The sequence below is a fragment of the Oryctolagus cuniculus genome, chromosome 10 (genome assembly GCF_051225735.1).
Source record: "Oryctolagus cuniculus isolate XC-2025 breed Fujian yellow rabbit chromosome 10, ASM5122573v1, whole genome shotgun sequence".
NCBI lineage: Eukaryota > Metazoa > Chordata > Mammalia > Lagomorpha > Leporidae > Oryctolagus > Oryctolagus cuniculus.
Genome location: NC_142876.1, coordinates 60,722,935 through 60,745,594, shown reverse-complemented (window position 1 = coordinate 60,745,594; position 22,660 = coordinate 60,722,935). Strand labels below are relative to the sequence as shown.

At 42.3% G+C, this 22,660-nt stretch overlaps 1 protein-coding gene and 1 long non-coding RNA gene across 20 annotated transcripts in view; one reads left to right on the top strand and one right to left on the bottom strand.

The window, feature by feature from the left end:
- Positions 1-22,660, top strand: part of DLGAP1 (DLG associated protein 1) — a 1,086,743-nt gene that overhangs the window by 899,996 nt on the left and 164,087 nt on the right. The window lies entirely within an intron of this gene.
- Positions 3,228-10,031, bottom strand: LOC149123789 (uncharacterized). The gene is made up of 2 exons (XR_016214638.1): positions 9,516-10,031; positions 3,228-8,376 (listed from the first exon to the last, which is right to left on the bottom strand). It is a non-coding gene; the product is annotated as an uncharacterized LOC149123789 (long non-coding RNA).

Below are 22,660 nucleotides of genomic sequence, written 5' to 3'. Positions count from 1 at the left end.
TATCTGTGTGTGTGTGTGTGTGTGTGTGTGTGTGTGTCACTCTGCCTTTCAAATAAATAAATCTTGAAAGGAGGGAAAGAGAGATGGAAAGAAGAAAGAATCAAAGGAAGGGAAGGAGGAAGGAAGAGAGGGAAGAAGGAAAAAGAGGAATGGCAAGTACAATTGTCCCTGCGTATCTGCAAGGAATTAGTTCCAGAACATATTTTGCAATTCAGGTGCCAAAATCAGGTTCCTTATGTAAAATGGTGTAGTACTTGCACATATGTAATCTATGCATATCCTCCCATATACTTTAGATAATCTCTAGATGACTTATGATAGCTAATACATGTAAATGCTATGTAAATAGATGTTATACCATATTGTTTAGGGAGTAATGACAAGAAGTAAAGTCTACATGTTCAGTATAAGGGAAGTTTTTTCCCCTGAATAGTTTCGATGCATGGTTGATTGAATCCCATGTGTGGAACATGCAGATGCTGAGGGCCCACTAACCCTTCAGTCTGACAATCACAGAACATTCTCTGTGCCAAATCCCAAATCTGAGGCTAGAAGCCCCAACAGGATCAGAAATCATGCCTGCCCTGGAAGACACCACAGTCTAGCACCGAAACCCACATTTTCAACTCAATGTCATGTGTTAGCATGTGTTAAACCTTTGATTTTTGTGCTGCTGCCTTGCAGTAGTAAAATTCCCTAGGCCTCAGCACAAATGGATGTTTCTTTTGTGGAATGAGAGAGGCTGAAACCCCTGACATAATCTGTCTCCCTAAATTATCACAGGATTGTATACAATTGACATGTGTGATTACTTTCAACTCCACTGGCATCTTGTTGGAACTCAACTCCCGCTCAGAAGTGCTAACAGGTTCAGCTTAGGTTCAAATGGAATTTATCAGATCAAAGGAGCTGGCTTAATAGTGTTGTTTGATTTATCAGTGTACAGAGAAGAATTCTTAAAATACATCCTTCAGGGTGTTATGCGGACTCCTAGAGGAGCTGTAATTGGTAAATAGTCAGAGACTGATTGGCCCGGTAGAGAGGGAAGCAAGGCATGTAGGAAGTCGAAGTGTGTGTTAGAAATTACACTGCAGTATTCTACTCCTATTTAGGTTTGGGACTTAAATTTGCACTTACCAGTGTGTGATTTTCCTTATAGTACTTACCATCTTTTTCAAACATTTATTCATATGAGCACTGTGTCTGCTTTTTCCATCATCATATACCCAGTGTCTGGTATACAGTGAGAGACTAATAGATATTTGTCAAATAAATCACTAAAGAAATAGACTTTGCAAAATTTCTTTGTTCCATTCACTTTGGAGAGTGGACTCAGACAAGAAGTTCAAAGCATCCCAAAGACAGAGAGAGGCTGAAGAGGTGAGAAACCTGGCAGGTACTCCTTCTTCTCTCCCTTCCCCAGATGAAAACTCAAGAGAAAAACTTTACAGCGCTCTATCCAGGCTGGATCCTCTTTTTTTTCCAGGTACTGTCAGGTATACACTTGGAGATTTTGCTTCTCCATGGAAAAGATAATTCAGGTCCTTTTCTAGCCCTTAGTTTCATTTCCAAACATTTGCTCACTTATGCTGTTGAGCAGGCAGCAAAATTAAAAGCCACTGAAGTCCAGATGCCCATCCTGAACAACTGTCCTTGCCCTCGGCCTTTCCCGAAGGTGCTTATAGGAGAAGAAGGGGAGGCAGGAAAGGGACACTTGTGTTGTCCCTTGCAGGAGCCTTCCTGGGTCCTGGAGTCCTGGGCTTAGGGTGGCAAACCATGACTCGCTCTCCCCTGATGCTTCCCAGGCAGAATGACTGAGAAGCACCCCACATAACCTTCAACTTGGGCTAATAATAAAGACTTTGTTAACAACAGTCAGATCTCTGTTCTCCCCCAGACAGGAAGCACAGAATGTGTTGTGTAAAGTTTCTGCCATATTCTCACAGAAGGAACAATGTCATTCTGAACTTCAAAAATGGTTGCAGCACTAGCTAAGAAGAGATTCACTCTATGGGGATCCTTGGCCACTAAGACCCAAGTCACACAATGGCCCAGCATCAATTCTTTAGAAGGAAATTGTTCATCTGCCTGCCTGCCTGAGTGACTGAAGAGCTCCAAAGAGCCCTATACAATCAGATAAAGTCCTTACCTTCTTAGGGAACATGCTCCTACCTTCTGGAAATGCAGGAGAGCTGACAAGTCAAGTCCTTGCGGGACCACAGGGCATCGTTACAGGTGCATTGTCAAAGACAGGCACCAGGTAATACCAGATCCATTTCCTTCTGCCACCATCAAAAGCCTCTGGAGGGGTCGGCGCCGTGGCTCACTTGGCTAATCCTCCGCCTATGGCGCCGGCACCCCAGGTTCTAGTCCTGGTTGGGGCGCCGGATTCTGTCATGGTTGCCCCTCTTCTAGTCCAGCTCTGCTGTGGCCCGGGAGTGCAGTGGAGAATGGCCCAAGTGCTTGGGCCCTGCACCTGCATGGGAGACCAGAAGGAGGCACCTGGCTTCTGGCTTTGGATCGGTGCAGCGTGCCGGTCATATGGCCATTTGGGGAGTGAACCAATGGAAAGAAAACCTTTCTCTCTCTTTCTCACACTAACTCTGCCTGTAATTAAAAAAAAAAAAAAAAAAACCACGCCTCTGGAGGAAGAGCTCTTCCAAAGGTGGAGATGATCGTAGCACACTTTCTCCTCATTGTTCTGAGACTGACACATAGTTGTACTAGCAGAGTCACGAAATAGTAAGATATAAACTATATCCAAGTAGACTGAGTAAGGTAAACAACATAAGCTAATTCTGGATCTTGACTACTAATGAACCAAGGTGTTAACAACCTGTTTTCTCCACTTATTACCACCTAGCCCACAATTCACCCATGATGCTGTGGTAGCATTCAGTTCACCCTTGCTAAACTCAGTTCCTGCCTTGAATTCCCTACCAGTCCTCAGTTCCCAAAACTCAGTGGCACCAACAGTTGATATCCTCTTGGGAATATTTCTCCACCAAGTCTCAATTGAGGGATCTTGGTTTCTAGCAGGGCACACAGCAGTGCCCCCACAATGAAAGCCTGAAACTGGATAGCATTGAGCTCTATTTATACTGTTTTCTCCCATACATGCATACCCAAGATAAAGTTTAACTTATAAATTAGGCAAAGAAAGATATTAACAACAGTAACTAACAATAAAATAGAACAATTATAACAATATACTGCAATAAAACTTATTTGAAACTTGGGAATTATTTATTTCTGGAACTTTCCACTTAATATGCCCAGCTCTTGCATGACTGCCAGTAACAGAAACCACAGAAAGCCCACACGTGGCTAAATGGGGACTATCGTGTTGCCAGAGTGCTTCGTGATTACGTTTCTTGCTTACTTGGACCTGTGAGCCAACACACTGGTGCCTCTGTGACCAGAGGCCCAGCTTGGTGATCTGTGTTACTTCCTCCCATCACCTCTTTGGTTTCTCTCTGTGTCCAGATCACAGCGTCACGTAAATAATTGCTGACATCACTTCTGAGTCTCACCCCTGGGAGCCTTCACTGGGCTCTATTTTCAACCTGCTCAAGCTCAGAATCCACACTTCCACCTTTAGAGCCCCATTACAGTCTCAGGCCCACATGCACCCTGAGTAAGAACTTTGATTCTATTTTCCAGCCTCTTCATCTTCTGCCTCAAACTTAGTACGTGAGCTTTCCCGAGAGACGGAAGGGAAGAGGGGCAGCCTATTGCCCATTCAGCACATCAGTGCTGTTTCTGAGCTAGGACAGAATGTCTCAGCCCTGCGTCCACAGGGCCTGGTGCAGAGTGGCCATTGGATCTATCACCCAACCTGGGTCACTCTTGAGAGTATCACAAAGGCATCACTAATAATTCCGCTGAGCAAATGGTCGCCCTCTTTAAATGGCATTTTGAGTGCAAAGCTGTAAGTCTAGGACCCTTGCCAATGGAGGAGCCACTTATATGGATTTATAGTGTGACTAAGGAAGTGTGAGACATTGAGCTCATGTTTTGCAGCATGTTTTAAAGAGACAAATACAAGTCACTCAACACACACGTTGTACAATACACATACAAATACAATACTGGTTGGCAAGGAGGTATACACAGAAGCAAAACCACATTTTAACGCCCTGAAGTTTCCCGACAAGTAAGTCATCTGACAAGTTGAAAAAATGTCTTCCTCCAAGATAAACTGAGATAATCCTTTCATTTATTTTCAGTTCCTCTCATGACCTTGCAGACTGCTTGCTGAAGTCATCAGCCAACAAAATCTGTTTGGCTCCAAAAATTAAAGTAACCCTACCAAATTATATGTGTGTTCTAATAAAACAAAAACCCTGGATTTCTCATTCGTATTCAAAGTATTCCACTCCATGTTTTGTGAGCAGAACTGCAAGAATAATTCCTTAGAGATCCACACATTTCTGCTTTACTAGCTTAATCCTAGAATCTCAAAATAGAACGTTATAAATGTTGACTTTCCCGTGTTTGTTTTTGGGTGAATTCATGTCCTTTCTCTTTGCATGAGCCTGCTATTCAACATACCCAAAGGACAGATATTAAATACTAACATCAACAAATCCTAGAGGTGCTCTCCCTTCCTCTGGTTACACTCATTACAGATGGTCTCTGTGACATCATCTTTGTAACAAACAGATACAGCCCAACTTTCAAATACTCCCCTCCCAGCAAGATGCCTATGGCCCACTGAGCCACTCAGTTTGAAATGTGGGAAGTAGAGGGGAAGTAGATGCATGAATTCCCAGTTGTGTAGAGATGGTTTAAAAGAATATCTAGAAGTAGGCCTTTCAAATAATCATTTCTCAGTCACGAGGTTTTTTTGTTTGTGTGTGTGTGTGTGTGTGTGTGTGTGTGTGTGTGTTTTTAATGTAGGAAACAGAATTTCCACTCCACCCCCTCTCCAGGGGGGCCTGATATCCAGGCAAAGCCAAGGCTGGCAACCTCTAGGGTGCATGGTAGGCAGATCACAGCCTTCCCTGAGGGGCTGTGCAGAGCTTCCTGCTCAAAAAAAAAAACATGCGGAGAAATGCAGGGAGCCGACTCAGCTGAGATCCTCCTATCCCTTGTCACCACGGTCTTGTTTTTACATTTCTAAAAGCATCTGTTCCTGGGCGCTTATGGTTTTACAGAGCAGTTTTAAAGTTCCCAATGGCATAATTGCTTAGATATAGCCGTGCCCGGTGCTCTGGGAGTTATCGAGACGGGAGCCCGGCTTGAGAAGGGGAACTTTGGGGAGGAATTCGGTAATATAGGGCACAGTAATCCGCAGGGGAATTGTCGCTGCCTGAAGCTTGTGAGCAATGTCTCCCTCTGGTGGCCGCTGAGATGTGTTGATGGGGGAAAGAATGACCAGCCACCGAAATCGCCGCCCCAGGGTGGTTCCCACGATGTTTCCGCATCCGGTGAACTTTGAAAGCTCCCTCCGTCTTCTAAAGGGAAACAAGAGACCGACAGCCACGTGCTCCCCCCTGCACACACCATGGTCCTCACACTCCTGTTTCTTCATCAGAGACCCGTGCCGCCTTTGGCACTGAAATTCTGCCGGATGTGTTCTGCATACATCTAGTTTGCTGCTGGTCCCACCGATTTCTGCTTATAATATTTCTTTATGATGCTTCTCATGTTCCCGCCATTCATATCATTTTCTCCAATCTATCCACATACAACTGGAAATGTGATCAAAGTCAGAGCAGGTGAACGGGAGTCTCCCAGCCAACAGGAGCTCTAAGGCTTGTCGCGAGAGCTCCAAAGTGCCGTTCCAGGGACCAGCTATTTCTGCTGATCCTGAGTCACAGCTTCCACGCCATTTCAAAGACCCTGGAATCCGAAATGCGGGCCTTCCAATGCCTGCTGAGTGCTGTCCTCCCTCCGAACCCCTTCTTTTCCCTGAATGGCTGAATGAACAGCCAGCAGCATCAAGCTCACACCATCAGCAGCTCTGGGTTGATGCTCCTAGGAAGGAGGACCCCCCAGCGATCCTGGCTTCCCTTGGTCCTGACAAGTAAGCTTCCTGCCTATTTCTAAAACATAGTTCCCCTCCTGCAGTGCTTTCTGGGACTCGGGTTTCTGTTCTCTGTCTTCTTACTCTCTCTCAGTACTGAGGGATGAGCTGCAGGAGTGGGGTCCTACCTTTCTCCTGCTTGTCCTTCCCCTCAACCCTGGGGTAGGGGCCTTGCCAATGGGCCTCTCTGACTTTTCAGTTGTTACTTACCCCTAGTCCCCAAGTGTTTCCTTCCAGATCTGAGCCTTCTGTCTGCCCTTGGAGCTTTACTGTGTAATTTGCCAAGCCGCCAGCTGTCTCACTGTAACCCCTCGCTTCTCATATGATGCATATGGGATCCCATGTATGTCACTGGCTTACGCCACTGTTCCTTGAACCCAGCGTAGGGTCTGGGAAGTCCAGGAGCCTGGAGCACCTCTGCACAGGAAGTCCGTGGGCCTGCCAGGCTCTACTCTGGGTGTCAGCTGTTGCCCCTCTTGGGAACTTCTCTGTTGCCGAGCAGGTGACAATTTGTGATCCCCTAGTTTTGACTTCTGGAGTAACCTTTTCCAATCTTGTCCACATCTGTGAAGCACAAACAATCCAACAATCTTGGAATTTTAAATTTCAAGACAGTTTTAGGATACTCACATATAGAGAATAACACAGGCATAGATATCTCACCATTACCTGAGACCTGGCATACATTAGAAATGTTAAACGGTCACTTGAAAGAACTGTGTATCCAAGGCTGGTGTTGTGGCACAGCAGATTAAGCCACTGCTGGCAAGACTGGCATCCCACGTGGGTGCCGGTTCAAGTGCCAGCTGCTCTGCTTCTGATCCAACTCTCTGTTAATGTGTCTGGGAAGGCAGTGGATCATGGCCGAAGTTTTTGGGCTCCTTCCACCAATGTGGGAGACCAGGCGGGGTTTCCTGTGTCTGGCTCCTGGCCCTAACCTGGCCCAGACTTGGTTGTTGCAGTCATTTGGGTTGTGAACCAATGAATGGAAAATCTCTCTAAAAATATATTTCTGTCTGTATTTTTCTCTGTATCTCTCCTTTCTGTCACTCCAACTCTAAATAAATCTTGTTTTTAAAAAAGTTGTACCCTAAAGGAATTTGAAATCCTTGCTTCTTTTTTTCAAGATTTATTTATTTATTTTTTTGAAAGGCAGCATTTAAAGAGAGGGGGAAGGAGAGAGAGAGAGAGAGAGAGAGAGAGAGAGAGAGAGAGAGATCTTCCATCCACTAGTTCATCCCCCAGATGGCCAGGAACCAGGGACTTATTCCAGGTAAAATGTCCGAATCTCATGGACCATTCTCCACTGCTTTCCAAGGCCATTAGCAGGGAGCTGGATCAAAAGTGGAGTAGCGGGGGCTCAAACCAGTGCCACATGGGTTGCTGGCACTGTAGGTGGCAGCTTTACCCACTATGCCACAACGCTGGCCCAGAAATCATTATTCTTTAAGAAGTTTCTGTCTCTGTGTGTCTCGCATGTAGCCCACGTGGGTGAGGACAGCTGGCTTTTTCCTTCTCAGTTTGCATGCTGTCTTGCTCCTCTGATGAGACCACAGAATTCATACCCTTAAAATGCCATCATCAGCTAATGCTGGCAGCTGAGGCTGTCAGTACAATTGTGGATGCTGCCCATGACCCTGAGATGCCGAGACAAAATGTGCCCCCTAGCAGCCTCCTCACCAACACTTATTTCCCTCTGTCCTTTTCAATAAACATGTTTTCAGTGGAGGAAGATACTTCCATTTTAAAGTCATTGGGACACTCTGACTTCAGCTATGAAATCACAGGGATTCATGGCCCTGAGTGTAATTATATATCAAGTTGTGATGAGTCAGTTACCCTGGGGTATCTGAGTTGTCCATTCCTCTTTATCTAATCATGTTCAGCAAGAAGCTACACTACACATCTGACTGACATACATCTCTGCAATGATTGCCTGCACATTAAAATCAGTTTCCTAGCAAGTTTCTGCCCATGCCCAGTATCTAAATATTTTACATTTCTTCTCCATGCAGATTAGTTAGCATATATGGGAAAGAGAAAGTGTTGGAAAACATAACTTGCCTCATGTGTGCTCCGTGACATTGACCCTGCAAAGAAGTATCATGGCTTTTATACTGAGAAACCCAGAATGCCTTAAACAGAGTTGAAGAGCTTCCATACTGATTCCAGGTGCTTGTCAGGCCATGTGGTTTTCATCAACATGAGTATGGTCTTGACCGGCCAAGTCCAGAATTAGCAATGGAGGGCCCAGCTCTGAATTGCCAGCAGGCCCACCTCATTCACTAGTTCTGCAGCACGAGAGGAATTCGGTGGGATTTCCAGGGACACAGCTGCTTGATTTTCTAATGGAGAAGGAGAGAAGTTAAGAAATGAGGTGAGTTGATGACAGTCCTTCAGGGATAATTCCCATCTCCCCACAGTAATGAGAACTTAGTAACAGGAGAGTGATTTGAAACTTTAAAGTGCTGAGTTGTTAGCAAACAGCCACCATATGCAGAGCTCAGCTGGACCTGACCATTTGGCCTGCACTTGTAGAAATAGGTCTGACTTCACAGGACCTGAGCCGCTGCCAATGTAAACAAATGAGAAAAGACATTGAGCGACCTTGAAGAGCCAGTCCCTCCCTATTCCACTATAAATTGGGAGCAAGGATGGACCATGTTGTACATTGCTGCAGATACTCTGATGCCTGGTAAAAGAATAAACTACTAATTAAAATGAAAAAAATTGTATTTGAACTCTGAAGGCCACGAGAACTTTATGACTCTTAAAATGTGTTTTGGATGCACATACACAACTATTAGTGGTTTGTAGGTGGCAAGGAGAGTCCATTTCATTTTTATTAACAATAAAAACACTCCAAAATTTCACATAATGGAAATGATTGCTTCTCTCCTTTGGTAAGAGGCACTTAACCTTTGATCTTGAGCTGAATTACATTACCAGAGGCAGCTTGCGAGCGGCCAGGAATTTGTTTCCCTAGGTTTTGTTTTGACGATATGTTAAAAGAATTAGCAAATTTTTCAGAGTTCTCCTAAGGATAGTTCCTTATAGAGTACAATGAACTGAAAAACAAAACAAAACAATCTCTTGAACAAGAATGGTGAAAAATGTGGACCACGTTATGTTGTTTTCTGCTTATCTTTCTGTATGTGAAATATTAAGCAAACTAATTCCACAACCCTTTCTAAAAATATTCATATTACTACAATAGTAAATGTATACACACTCCAATACATTTAAAGACGTTTTTTAAAGCTTACTTGCTAGGAATCTTAGACATGTTAATTTGATCTTTCTGAGTCATTTATGTGCATCCTATTCATGTTTTTCCAGATTAACCTGTCAACTGTGCTCTTGGTCTTAGCCAAGAAGCAGTTTGCTTATCAACCATGGAAAACATCTGACCAGAGGACAAAGAGAGGTTCCTCACTTTAGGAATGATCTGTAGTTGGGTGCTCTTGAGTGTCCCTGAACTGACCTCACGTATGCCTTGGTGCTATCCCTATTCCTGCTCTGTGTGGCCCACATTGGATCATTTTCCAAACTCGTGTTTGCTTCTTCCACCGATGATGAGAAGCCACCTTTCCTGAGCATCTCTGAACCATAGTCTTGGTCTCTGTGAATAGTAAAATAAATAGATAAATTATGAATGTGGAAGCTTGCAGAGGAAAATATGAAAACCAGAAAGGAATAGATATAATTAGCAAATATCCTTTTGACGAAATCCTGGAGGAAGAAATGGGAAAGCAGAAAACACAACACTGCCTTTACTCATTCCCACGCAGTTCTTCTCTAAATGTGTCTGTATCAGCTTGCCCTGCCTCCAAGCACTAGGATTGCTTTGTTGGACTAGCAGGCAGTTCCAGTTCATCCCAAGGTAGTGATGCTGCAGAGTCAACCAGAGGCCCAAGTTACCTTGAATCTCCAAAGGTTTTCCCTAAGAGCTACACCAAAGCCAAGGTAAACATCTCCTTCCTTGGTATTGTTCACCCAAATCATGACCTAGCCCTCAGAATACCACTATAATCTTGGAATTTAGGAATTTTCAACAACATTTAACAATTTCACACCCAAAAAAAAGTGGCAAGGGAGGGAAAGGTTTTTCAGTGTTTCTCAAATATGATTCCCAGATTCCATGAAATTTTCTATAAAAAAAATAATTAAAAGCAAAAAAGGTAAATCTTACCCTAGTTACATGTCGTAAACCTCTTATGAAGTCATAATGCTTTTTGCCATATTGAAGACTCTTTAAAAACCCTACCATTAAAAAAGTCTTTCATTCTAATTAATCAATAATTTTTCAAATTGCCTTAAGCAGACAATATTTTGTTTTCCTTCTAAGACATACTGTTATACTTCTTAGGTCAGATCTTGCAAGGCATAAAATTTGGAAAATAATGGAATCACAATTATGCTACATTGGCTTGGGTCTATTTGTGTGAGTCCTAGACCTGGACACGTGAAAATACGTCTTTGTATCCATCACCTGTGTTCTCAACGTGAATCAGCTTCTCACTGAAATGCCTGATGACCTTCTGTTAATGATGATGTTTAGAGGAAGAAAAAGATAGGCTTGCTAAAGGAGGATACATGATACATGTTGTCTGATATACACAAGGACAGAGATTATTTTTTAAACATTCAGAATGTCACCAAAATGAGGGCAACCTGACCTGGTGATGGAAAAATCTAGAATTACATTACTGAAGCCCATTAATGGTCAAATGGAGAGAACTCATTTGGAGGCTGGTTTCTAAGTTTGTTATGTGACTGATGAAAAGGTTTGTTGTTTGAGGCTATCAGTGACAGTCTGATATTTGGGAGTAGTTTGATTTTAACCTGAACAAGGAGATAAATCCTGAACAAGGATTTAAATTCATCTAGCAACCACAGATCTTTTTTTACAAATAATGCCAGAAACTAACACAAAGAATGTTCTCCAAAGATTGGATTTTAATTTGTAAAGATTTGTTCAGTGCTGTTATTTGTGAAAACATCGTGCAGGAGACAGAGCACCCTGAGAGAAACTCAAAAGTCTTTAAACCAGGAAACACATGAAACCAGGGCAAAGTGGAGGCCAGCCAAAGGTGGGCTGAGTGGGAGTGAGCTAAGCCCAAGATTCTGAATGACAGCATTGCTAGTATCAAGTCTGTTTCCTATTAACACATCCCTGCAGTGGAGTCAACAGTACAGGGCCTTGGAGATTTCTGGAGACCAGAAAGGAAGCTAGATGAAAGAGGCCACGTCTCACAGACCATCCGTGAGGTTCCTGCAGACATGTCAAGAATCTACAGGGGAAGCAGGAGGGCCGCAAGCATTGCCAGATGTCTCCAGGTCCATCCCTTAACCCTTTCCTCAGCCTGTTGGTCATCTTTATGAATGATCAATTTGTGGTTCTTGTTTTTGTTTTGTCTTTTTTTATATCTAGAATATGATACCTGAAATTGATGATAGAAAGGCAAATGTTATCAACAATAACATTCTAAAATTTATTCTGAGACCTTGCCGTAGTCTTACATGAACAGGTGTTTCAGGTTTTTATTTTTTGTTACTTTCCACTGTTCTGTTGATACTGCCCTTAAATGACCTGCCTGTGCCAAGAGTTGCATCCATGCCATGTCTGAACACAACCCCTTCCTCTGCTGTCCTTTTTGACACTGGATTTCCACTTTGCATCTCAAATCTGTTGTTGATTTAGATCACACTGATTTTTTTTTTCATTTAAATCAGAAAACTAGATTTGATACCAATTAACTAGACATTTTTGATGGAAAACAGTTGTCTTATACAGTGAGTAAACTTTTTCCATTTACTTTTTTTTTATTTGAAAGAGAGAGGTATATTCCATCTTCAAATTAATTCCCCAAATACCCACAACAACTGGGGCTTGGCCAGGCTGATGCCATAGCCAGGAACTCAGTCCAGGTCTCCCATATGTGTGACATATGGAGCCATCACCACTGCATCCCAGGGTACACATTAGTGGGAAGCAAGAATTGAAAGCAGAACTGAGATTTGAACTCAGGCACCCCAATTTGAGAAGGGGGCAACCCAGGAGTGTCTTAAATACTGAGCCAAACTCCCATCCCATGGAACTAAACTTCTACTCAGTCTCTGAGGTTTGGGATCATTGTACTCATTGTTATTACTGCAGAGTTCCTGTTGGTGAGAATCTCCTTTTCTGTCACAGGTTGCTCATTTTCTGCCTTTGGCCTGTTTTATAACCTATACACATACTTCACTTTGTAGCTTATTTACATATGTTCTGGACATTGAGTTCTCAGATTTTTCTAGAAAAGTATTATCTACATGCACTTCCATGAGTCCTTTTTTAAACTATTCTTACCTATATCTTCATTATTTTGGGTATTTATAGGGGTACTTTTCCGCTGTGGTGATTTCATGTAATTAATTAATACAATTTCATCTATTTAGAGCTCAGTTCTCATCTTAAAGAGTATATCTATGTAATTTTTGATCACCTTAAATTTGGGAGCCAATTTCTCATGAGATCTGGTAAGATCACCATCATGTTTAATCTACAGAATAATGAATGGAAAGCTGTACCAAAACAAGTCACCTTTTCTATTATTTTATTTGCCCCTCTGCTCACATTATCCTTAATTTTTTAAAGCCATCTGTCCATTTATGAAGTGTACTTCAGAGAAAACTAGATCATATAATCTGAAATGACTTGTAATTGGACATCCACAAGCAAAGCATATCAAAGTGAAATAAATACAAAAGTTTGAGTTTCCAATTAATTTCTTATTAACTGCTGTAATAAATTACCAAAACTTTGGTGACTTGAAAGAACACAAATTTATACAATTCTGGAGGTTAGGAGAATGAAATGGGTTAGAGCTAAAATCAAGATGGAGGGAGTGAACGTTTGACTCAGTGGTTAAAACACTTGGGACACCACATTCCGTATCAGACTGCCTGGTTCAAGTTCTGTCTCCTTATCTGCTCCAGCTTCCTACAAATGCACACCCTTGGAAGCAGGAAGTATTTGAGTCTCTACCACCCATGTGGGAGACCTGGATTGAGTTCCTGGCTCCTGGCTTCAGCCTGGTCTAGCCCTGACCATGGCAGGCATCTGAGGAGTGAATCAACAGATGAAAGAACTCTCTATCCCTCCTCTCTTACTCTTTCTTTTTGTTTCTCTGCCTTTCAAATAAAATGAAAATAAATTTTTTGAAATAAAATCAAGATATCAGCAGGGCTGCATTCCTTCTGTAGACTCTCTGGAAGAATCCATTTCCCCACCTTTCCCAGCATCTGGAGACTGCCCACATTCTTTGACTCATGGTCCCTTCCATCTCCAAAGCCAGTAATGACCAATGGAGTCTTTCTCACCTACATCACTCTGCCTCCAGCTCACCTGCCTCCCATTTCTCCTTGTAAGAACCCTTGGGATTACATGGGCCCACCCAGTAACCAGGGATAATCTCTTTCTCTTTTTAAAGTTTTGTTTATTTATTTGAAAGGCTTAGTTACAGAGGCAGAGAAAGAGAGAGAAAGAGATCTTCCATCCGATGGTTCACTCCACAAGTGGCCGCAACAACCAGAGTTGGCCCAGGCCAAAGCCAGGAGCCGGAAGCTTCTCCTGGGTATCCCACATGTGTGCAGGGGCCCAAGGACTTGAGCCATTTTCTACTGCTTTCCCAGGCCATAGCAGAGAGCTGGATCAGAAGTGGAGCAGTGGGGACTCAAACCAGTGCCGATATGGGATACCGGCACCACAGGCAGCAGCTTTACCTGCTACACCACAGTGCAGGCCCCAATAATCTCTCTTTAATCACTTCGCCATCTTCCGTTTTGTCAAAAAGACAACATATACAGGTTCCAGGGGTTAGAACTTGAGCATCCTTGTGGGGTCGTCGTTCTGCTACCACAGTGTCTCTGACATCTCTTCTGTGTGGAGGAGCCCACCCTCCTGCTCACTTCTGCAATGGGGTGTGGGAGTGAATTTAGAACTTCACCAATGGTTTCTTTGATCTAGGCTGGATCTCTTCTCTTCTGGGGCAATTTCAGTCTCTAGTTCAACAGCGAAAGCCTGTAGGGCAGGAGAAAATAGCAAGGAATAGAAAAACCTTGTATAAAGCCTCTGGTTCTACCCACAGCATTAATATCAGGGAATGCTGCAAAAGGCCTATATTAGAGTAAATAAAAATATGCAATGCTTATTACAACCAACGTGTTCTTTAAATAATGCTGCTAATGCTATTGACAATGTGCTTTGCTACAGTCTCCAAAACAACAGTTGTATCAACAATCTGCCTCCACACTTCCTTAATTACTCTGTTAGGAATTGCCAGTGCTTCTTGAAAGGGTCTCATGCATAACCAAAAAGATCAGGTTTCTAAGAAAAACCCCTGTACAGCATTCCCTTGTTAACCTTGCTGTTCCGTCATTACATAACGGCAGGGGCTTGAAAAGTAATTATTTTGTATTATATAAAGTGCCCCTAGATTTCTTGGTTTGTTCTTGTCTAAAAATGGGGATTTAGTGGGTAGCACCTTTGGATTTTCACCATGAGGCACTGAGTACTAGAGAAATACATCTCGTCCTTTTTCATGCTCCCCTCTCTTGGTCGATAATACATCAGGCTTGAATCCACTTCTGCACTGAGTGCTAAATTTACAAAACATCTTCTTTCAAGGTAATAACTAAACCAAAGAATAAGGAAGAAACAAGGTTATGCAGGCTTCTCAGCAGGGCTCAATATTTTTAGGGATAAAATCTATGCTTTATCAGCAAAGTCATACATCACACTAGCTAACAAAAGGAAACCTCAGTGCAGGAATACTCTGTTTATAGCTTTCCCATTTGAATAATCCTTAGTAAATTTTCAATGTACTCAAATCCTTACTTGATTGTATCAAATCATTGGCAAACGATGCCACTATCTCTCAACTTTGTTTACAATGCTGACAGCTAATGATGACCTTGTACCTACAGGTATAGGTTAAAGTGACTTTTTTCCTGTTCCATCAAAATCTCAACAATTTTTCTCTAAAGAGAAAGACCCTCTCTCCCCAGGTTCTTCCTCCAACTTTCCTGAAAGAGTGCCCCCAACCCCTATTGTCATTCCTTCTACAACTTCTCCTAGATTAGTTACTGTAGAACATTAAGGAATCTTGGGTGAATTGCTTTTCCAGTTGTGAATGTTTTATGCAATGGAAATGAACCATCAACAATTTTCAAAATAGTATGGCTTCAGTAAAAATGTCTTATTCAAGTTTCTGGGTTCAGTTCCTGACTGCAGCTCCTGGCCCCCACTTCCTGCTAATACAGATCTAAGTCCCTCCCACCCACATGGGAGACCTGGACTGAGTTTGCAGCTCCCAGCTTTAGCCCCAGCTAGAGACCGTTGTGGGCATCTGGTAAGTGATCCAATACATGGGAGCATGCTTACTTTCTCTCTCTCCATCTCTCTCTCTCTCTCTCTCTCTCTCTCTCTCTCTTTCTCTCTCAAGGAAACTAATTTTTTTAAAACTAAGTAATAATAAAATGATTGAAATATATCTTTAAAATATTAATTATATTATAAATTTATGATATTTAGCAAGTTGTCTCCTGGAGTACATTTTCATGTCAGTAATAAAATACAGCTGTTTCACTAGTCGGATCAAACATCCCCTTGCTTCTCTTCTTGAATACAACAGGCACCAGTATCGGCCCCTTTTCTGCTTCAGGATCAGTCCCGTGTGCTTTCCATTCGTGACATTTATTTAGTCCTCATGTCACCCCAGTGGAGAAGAAATCACTTGCTCCATTTTACAGATGAAAAAACAAACTAATTTGCTGAAAAATTTCGCATCTGGTATGAGATCTCAATACCACACTCCCTCCCAAACACTAACTTTATTTCATTCACTATTTTTACCATCCTTTCCCAACAACCTGGCCAACAGTGTTTGCTTTACAGCCTCCTAAGTGTTCTCTGAGATGATTTACTGCTCCTTAATTATTTGCCTAGTGCCTCCTTCCTCTCTAGGATGCGCGTCCTTTCTTTGATCCTCATTATTGCTGCACATTCCTCATTCCTCACATTGGGAGTGTGGTGGCTGTCTCTTTATACCCCACCTAAGCACTGATTCTTTCATCCTTGGGTTTAGTTTTGTCTCGGAACCTGAAATGCATCCTTTATCATCGCAAACATAAAAATGATGATTCCCTCTTGATAGATTGGAAGTTTTCTAAGTCTAATCTTTTTTCCATAAAACCTCAGGCTAGGTTTCAATAAGGCTATTTACTTTTATAGGATTATATCAGAGCACTTCTTGCTTATACAGTTGTGATTTTTTTTTGTTTAGATTGCTTACAATAAACAGAAAGCAAATTGATCTCTTGATGTTTTCTATGTATTTGATTTTTTTCTCCCACCTAACTTCATCTAACATCAGCTCCTTCACCATCAGCTACTGGTTAGAGCAATCAATAAGAAATATACCACTCTGGTATTTTTTGCTCAAAGCTTTAGATACTAGTTTTCAGTCAAATAATGCTCACAAATGCAGATGCTCCTCAACTAAGCTTAAGAAATAAAAAATCTGCAGATTTTTGCAGCAATACCAAGTCATGTAAGCATTTTAGATGCGAGTCTTGGAAGAAACAAATAGGCATTTCATCTCATCATTATCATTTATCACACAAGATGACCGGAGATCGGAGTTCTTTCAAGAGATGCTACAAAATACACCCTTGGGGCCAATGTTGTAGTGTAGCAGGTTAACCAGGTGCCTGCAACACCAGCATCCCATATGGACGTCCACTCATGTCCCAGCTGTTCCACTGCTCCACTTCCAATCCAGCTCCCTGCTAATGCACCCCTGGGATAGCAGCAGAAGATGGCCCAGATCAGCCCAGCTGTGGCTATTGCAGCCATTTGGGGATTGAACCAGCAGATGGAGGACCTTTCTCTCTGTCTCTCCCTCTCTCTCTCTGTAACTCTAACTCTCTAGTAAATAAATAAAATAAAATAAATTTAAAAAGTCTTTGAAGTCTGTTATCACTGTACCAACGCATACTGCTTTCTTCTTCCCAAAGGCCTGTGACCATTGCTCTCTCCTCTATAGGTTCCTGACCATCTGTATAGGTCCTGGTTCCTGAGGACAGAATTCACAGCTCCTCTTTCTGTGGTTCGCTTCATCGAACCCTAAGCAGGATTTTGACATTTTTGGTCTGGTTTTGCTCTACTCTCCCATTACAGTCATACAGAGATAACAGGAGGGGATTTCCAGCAGCCTCTCCTGTCATCCTACTTGTCCGCCCTACCTGAGAATGTGACTATTTCATCATCAATTAGAAATAAGTATAAAAACTGAAGTTACAACAAATTTAGGTTGAAGATTTTGATTTTATTTTACATTTTCAAAAGCAGTAAACACCATACTCCATAAAAGAGAACCAGGATTCCAATTAGTTGAGCAGAAATCAGTTTTACTGTTAAAAAAAAGGGGGGGGGGGCAGAAGGAGACTCAAAGGACAAAGAGTAGATTGGTCCTTTCAAAGCTGCTTTCCTTTTAAGGTGGGGACAGGAAGACAGAATCATAGAGAAACAAATGATGGATTTAGATTAGATTAGAGAAACAAATGAGGGTTCAAGCAAGGAAATTTCCTTATACCTGTTAAAATTGGCCTAGTTGGGAAATTTGGTTATTTCTCCTGATTTCTTGGAAATAAGTGCTAATGCTTCCTTTTCCTGGAGTTTTGTTCTGTGTTTATGGAGAAAAGAACAATTTCTAAGGCAATCAAAGGAGTATGATGGGTCTTCATAGAGTTCATTAAAGCCTAGTATGATGGATCTTCATAAAGTTCACAGAAATGTATAATATAAAAAATATGCATAAATTTCAAAGAAAAATTTTATACCAAAACAAAATTATCTCTGAATTCCATGTTCCATGAACTTTTTGAAGTCTCCTCATAAAGTAGTCTATCAAACATGGAAATATCTGCTCTGCCCTATTTTGATTTCTGATCCTTGCTACTTCTTATTATGAAAAAATTAAAATATATTCTATGCATATTTATAAAGCCATTATTTAATGTTGTGAGAACTATCAGAATAAATAAAAGTGCTCTCAAGAAATTCAGTCTAGGGGCCAGTGTTGTGGCATAGTGAGTTAAGCCATCACCTTCAAGCCAACATCCCATATGGGCACTGGTTAGAATCTCAGCTGCTCCACTTCCAATCCAGCTCCCTGCTAATGCACCTCAGAAAGCAGCAGAAGATGGCCCAAGTGCTTGGACCATTCCACCCACATGGGAGACATGGATCAGGCTCCTAGCTTCACCCTGGCCCAGCCCTAGTAGTTACAACCATTTAGGGAGTGAACCAATGGATGGAAGATCTCTCTCTCTCTCTCTCTCTCTGTCACTCCCTCTCTTTCTGTAACTCTGTCTTTCAAATAAATAAAATAAATCTTTTTAAAAAAGAATTCTTAAAAAAAGTTTAGTCTGTTGAGGAGATAAGACAAAATAATTATCATATTAAGTAGATTATGTTTTGTTTTATAAAAGAAGAAGTTCCCTCAGTGGACTAAGAGAATGTATAACAGAGAAGCAGAACAAGAGCAAAGACTTGATAAAGGAGATGTGCTATAAGCCGGGCCTTAGAGACTCTCTGGGACTCTAGTGCACCAAGATATGGAGGTAATTCAAAGCAGAAAGAATAATCAAATGAATGGCCGGGAGCTGGAAAATCCAAGCCTATGTTCAAAAAAAAGAGCTGGATTTGGGTAAAACATTGGATCCAGGAAGTGAATAGTCATAGACACACTGGAAACATGGATCTCCCCAGATGATAGAAAGAACTGGCTATTTAGCTGAGTAGGCACCATTAAATTCCTGGGAAGCCACTAGAGATTTGTAAGCAAAGAAATGTCCTCAGAACTGGCCCTGGCATATGTAAGTACAGGTAATGAGTAATATTTGAATAGAGCCAAGTGGTAGTCAGGCAAGAAGATAGAGAATTCTTTTGCTGAAATGACTAACCCTGAGAGTCAGGGCAAGGTAGACAAGTGATACTAGGGGGAGCTTGTGCACTAGGGCAAGTGGAGAAGTGCAAGACATCACAAATGGCCCAGGGAGGATTCGGTAGACCTGAAGGGCTGATTAAGATGCAAGATAAAGGGGCTATGGTCAAAAGAATACTTTCTCTCCCGCAGCTCTTGTTTTATGAATTCCTGATATGGAAGGTATGACGGGGCTCATAGTTGAGAACTGGAGTAGAGATAAACATTAAAGTTAGGACCATCTGCAAGAATGTTGAAATCTCAGAGGGTGGGATGGAAAGGCCAGTAAAACAGGGGCAACCATCACTACAAAAGATGAACAATAGCCTGTAGTTTCTTAGATATAGGCAGAGAAAATGATCTAAGTGGATTTGGCCTCAAACTATGAGCGTTTATAGGATGTGGTAACAGAGAATGATAGATAAGTGGCGGTGGGGATGAAGGAGTATGATGATAGACATGAAAGCTGAGAACACTGATTGCATTCAGGAAGACAAGCTTGGTGATTGGGAACACAGGTAAGAGAGACTTTTTAGTGGGTCCCTGCTGAAGTCTAGATTTTAAACCTTGAAAATGGGATGCTTTTTCTACCTAACGTTTGTTTTATGCTGACCTCATTCTCCCCTCTCATGAAAGAGTGAGAAATCACTGCAAATTGGCAATGCCCTGAGAGAAGTGGTACCTGCGTGGAAAACACCTTGGTGTCCTTAAGGCAAGGTGCGGAAGAAGGGAGCTGTTCACAGTACAAAGACTTCCTATGGGACTGGAGCCAACTCAGACTCTCCAGTGAGAGGTGACTGTGAAATTTTTAAGAATTTTGGCACCTGATTGATGTCAGCATGGTAGCCATGTGGCAGATTATTTACACGTTTCCCAGCATGCCACTGTGCAGGGCAGAAAGGAAAGCTCTGTTAGGGGATAAATAGTGGAAGGAGTCAGAGGGAGGTGGTGATGGGCAGCGTGGACAAGACAGCTGTCAGGTGAGAAGGCTGAAGGCTATGGAAATGAGAAAAGATAATAGAAATCAGTGAAACAAAATTGGGTGGTAAACTGTAATATCTTTTTTAAAAAATTATTTTTTAAAGGCAGAGCTACAGAGAAAGAGGGAGAGAAACAGAAACAGAGATCTTCCAACCACTGGTTCACTCCCCAAATGGCCACAATGGCCAGGGGTGGGCCAGTCCAAAGCCGGGAGCCTGGAACTCCATCCAGGTCTCCCTAGTGGGTATCAGGGACCCAAGCACTTAGGACATCTTCTGCTGCCTTCCCAGGTGCATTAGCAGGAAACTGGATTGAAAGTGGAGCAGGCAGGACTCAAACCAGCCTTCATGTGGGATATAGGTGTCACAGGTGTGAGCTTAACCCTCTGTGCCACAACACCGGACCCAAACTGCAGAATCTTAGTAATAACAGGAAAGATCTGATTTATTAGCCCCAAGTTTCTTGAAATGCTGGTATTCCAGATCCAGCCTTACACATTTTCCCTCTTGGTATAAAATTGTGTGTCTGTGGCCTAGAGAGTCAGACATGGACAGGTGAGATAGTTGTGAGTAGTAGATTTTCTCAGTAGAGTTGTTTTTTTGTTTTTTTGGTTTGGTTGTTTTTGTTTTTTGGTTTTTTTTTTTGTTTTTTTTTTTGTTTTTTTTTTTTTTGACAGGCAGAGTGGACAGTGAGAGAGAGACAGAGAGAAAGGTCTTCCTTTTTTTTGCCATTGGTTCACCCTCCAATGTCCGCCGCTGCCGGTGCACCGTGCTGATCCAAAGGCAGGAGCCAGGTACTTATCCTGGTCTCCCATGGGGTGCAGGGCCCAAGTACTCAGGCCATCCTCCACTGCACTCCTGGACCACAGCAGAGAGCTGGCCTGGAAGAGGGGCAACCAGCACAGAATCCGGCGCCCCGACCAGGACTAGAAGCCGGTGTGCCGGCGCCGCAAGGCAGAGAATTAGCCTAGTGAGCCGTGGCGCCGGCCCCTCAGTAGAGTTTTAAGTGAAAACAAAGGTACAGCTTTTGCTTAAATGTGTTCAATCTACTGGGCATCAAGTGACCTACATAACTCACTATTTTCCTTTCAACTCCTTCCTTTTCATCCTCTCCTTATGATCTTTTGTAATCACATTTTTAGATATAGACAGAAGAATCTTCAGTGATAACCTCAGCTTTCCCTTGCCTCATTATCTTAACCCAAAAAGAAAATGTTTTGGATAGAATGTGAGGAATGAACTTAATTATAAGCCAGGTTACTGTTTTGAAGTGCAAATTTTATAAAAAATATCAGAATCAGGTACTTGGGCATAGTATATATTTCTATTTCTAAAAACAGATTTATATATTTATTTGAAAGGCAAAGTTACCAAGAGAAAGAGAGAGAGAGAGAGAGAGAATCTTCTATCCACTGGTTCACTTCTCTAATGGCCACAATGGCCGGAGCTAGGCCAGGCAAAAGTCAGAAGCTAAGAGCTTCATCTGGGTCTCCCACATGGATTCAGGGGCTCAAGTACTTGGGCCATCTTCTGCTGCTTTTCTCAGGTGCAGTAGCAAGGAGATGGATCAGAAGTGGAGCAACCAATACTTGAACTGCTGCCCATATGAGATGCTGGTGGCCCCTTAGCCCCCATGCCACAGTGCTGACCCTTACATTTCTAATTAAAACACATGCTTAGTAAGAAAACTAGCTGTTAATTAGGCTATGAATGTTTTATTCAGTACTGAGTTTCAATTGTGTTCTTTCCATGTGAAAGGCTCTAAAAAAGAGTTATTAAAGGAAGCAGAATGAATGGCCTCTGTCTCCCAAAGCCTTGGCATGTAGGAGATTTTGGCTTCAGATTAGAACTCAGACTCTGAAGTGAGAGAACCCCAAATTAAAATCCACACTCTTCAATCCTAGAACCATGTCGTCAGAAAGTAGCTCTTTAATCTCTCTGAACTTCAGTTTTCTCTCTTTAATCAGACTGAGGAGATTATGTATATAAATCAGCTAACCCAGTGCCTGGTGCTTGGCAGTACTCCATAAATACTAGTGAGTGGAGGTGAGGATAATGAAGCACTTGGTGGTGAGGACAGAATGAGGGAAGTGGATATGGTGGGGATAAAGTTGGTAGAGTTGGTGATGGTAGAGGTGGTAGTGGAGGTGATAGAAGTAGAGATGGTGGAATGGTGATGATGGATGTGGTGTAGGTAATGATGGTGGAAATAGCAGAGGTGGTAAAAGTGGTGAATTTTATAGTAGCAGTCATCTTCCTCTCATTTGTAATAGCGGTTCATGTGAGAGCAGTAGCTTTTACAATAGCTATTTGCTGGGATGGCTCTCGGTTTATGAGTATCCTCTCAGTCACTGTTTTCTATCAATTTGTATTTCTGAAGAACAACAGAATAAGATAACAAATGGGAGCAGTGCTTTAGTAGAAGGCACAGGTCACTCAGAGCAGTAGAATTATAAACAAATATAATTCTACATAGTGCTATGAGAGCTACACTGGAGATATGCAAAGTGGCAAAGGAACGCAGCACAGGAATACACTTGTGCCTGAGGAACACCACGAAGGCATTTCACTGCCAAAGGCACTGAGTTGAGCCCAGAATGTGGAAAGAAAGTGTTCCC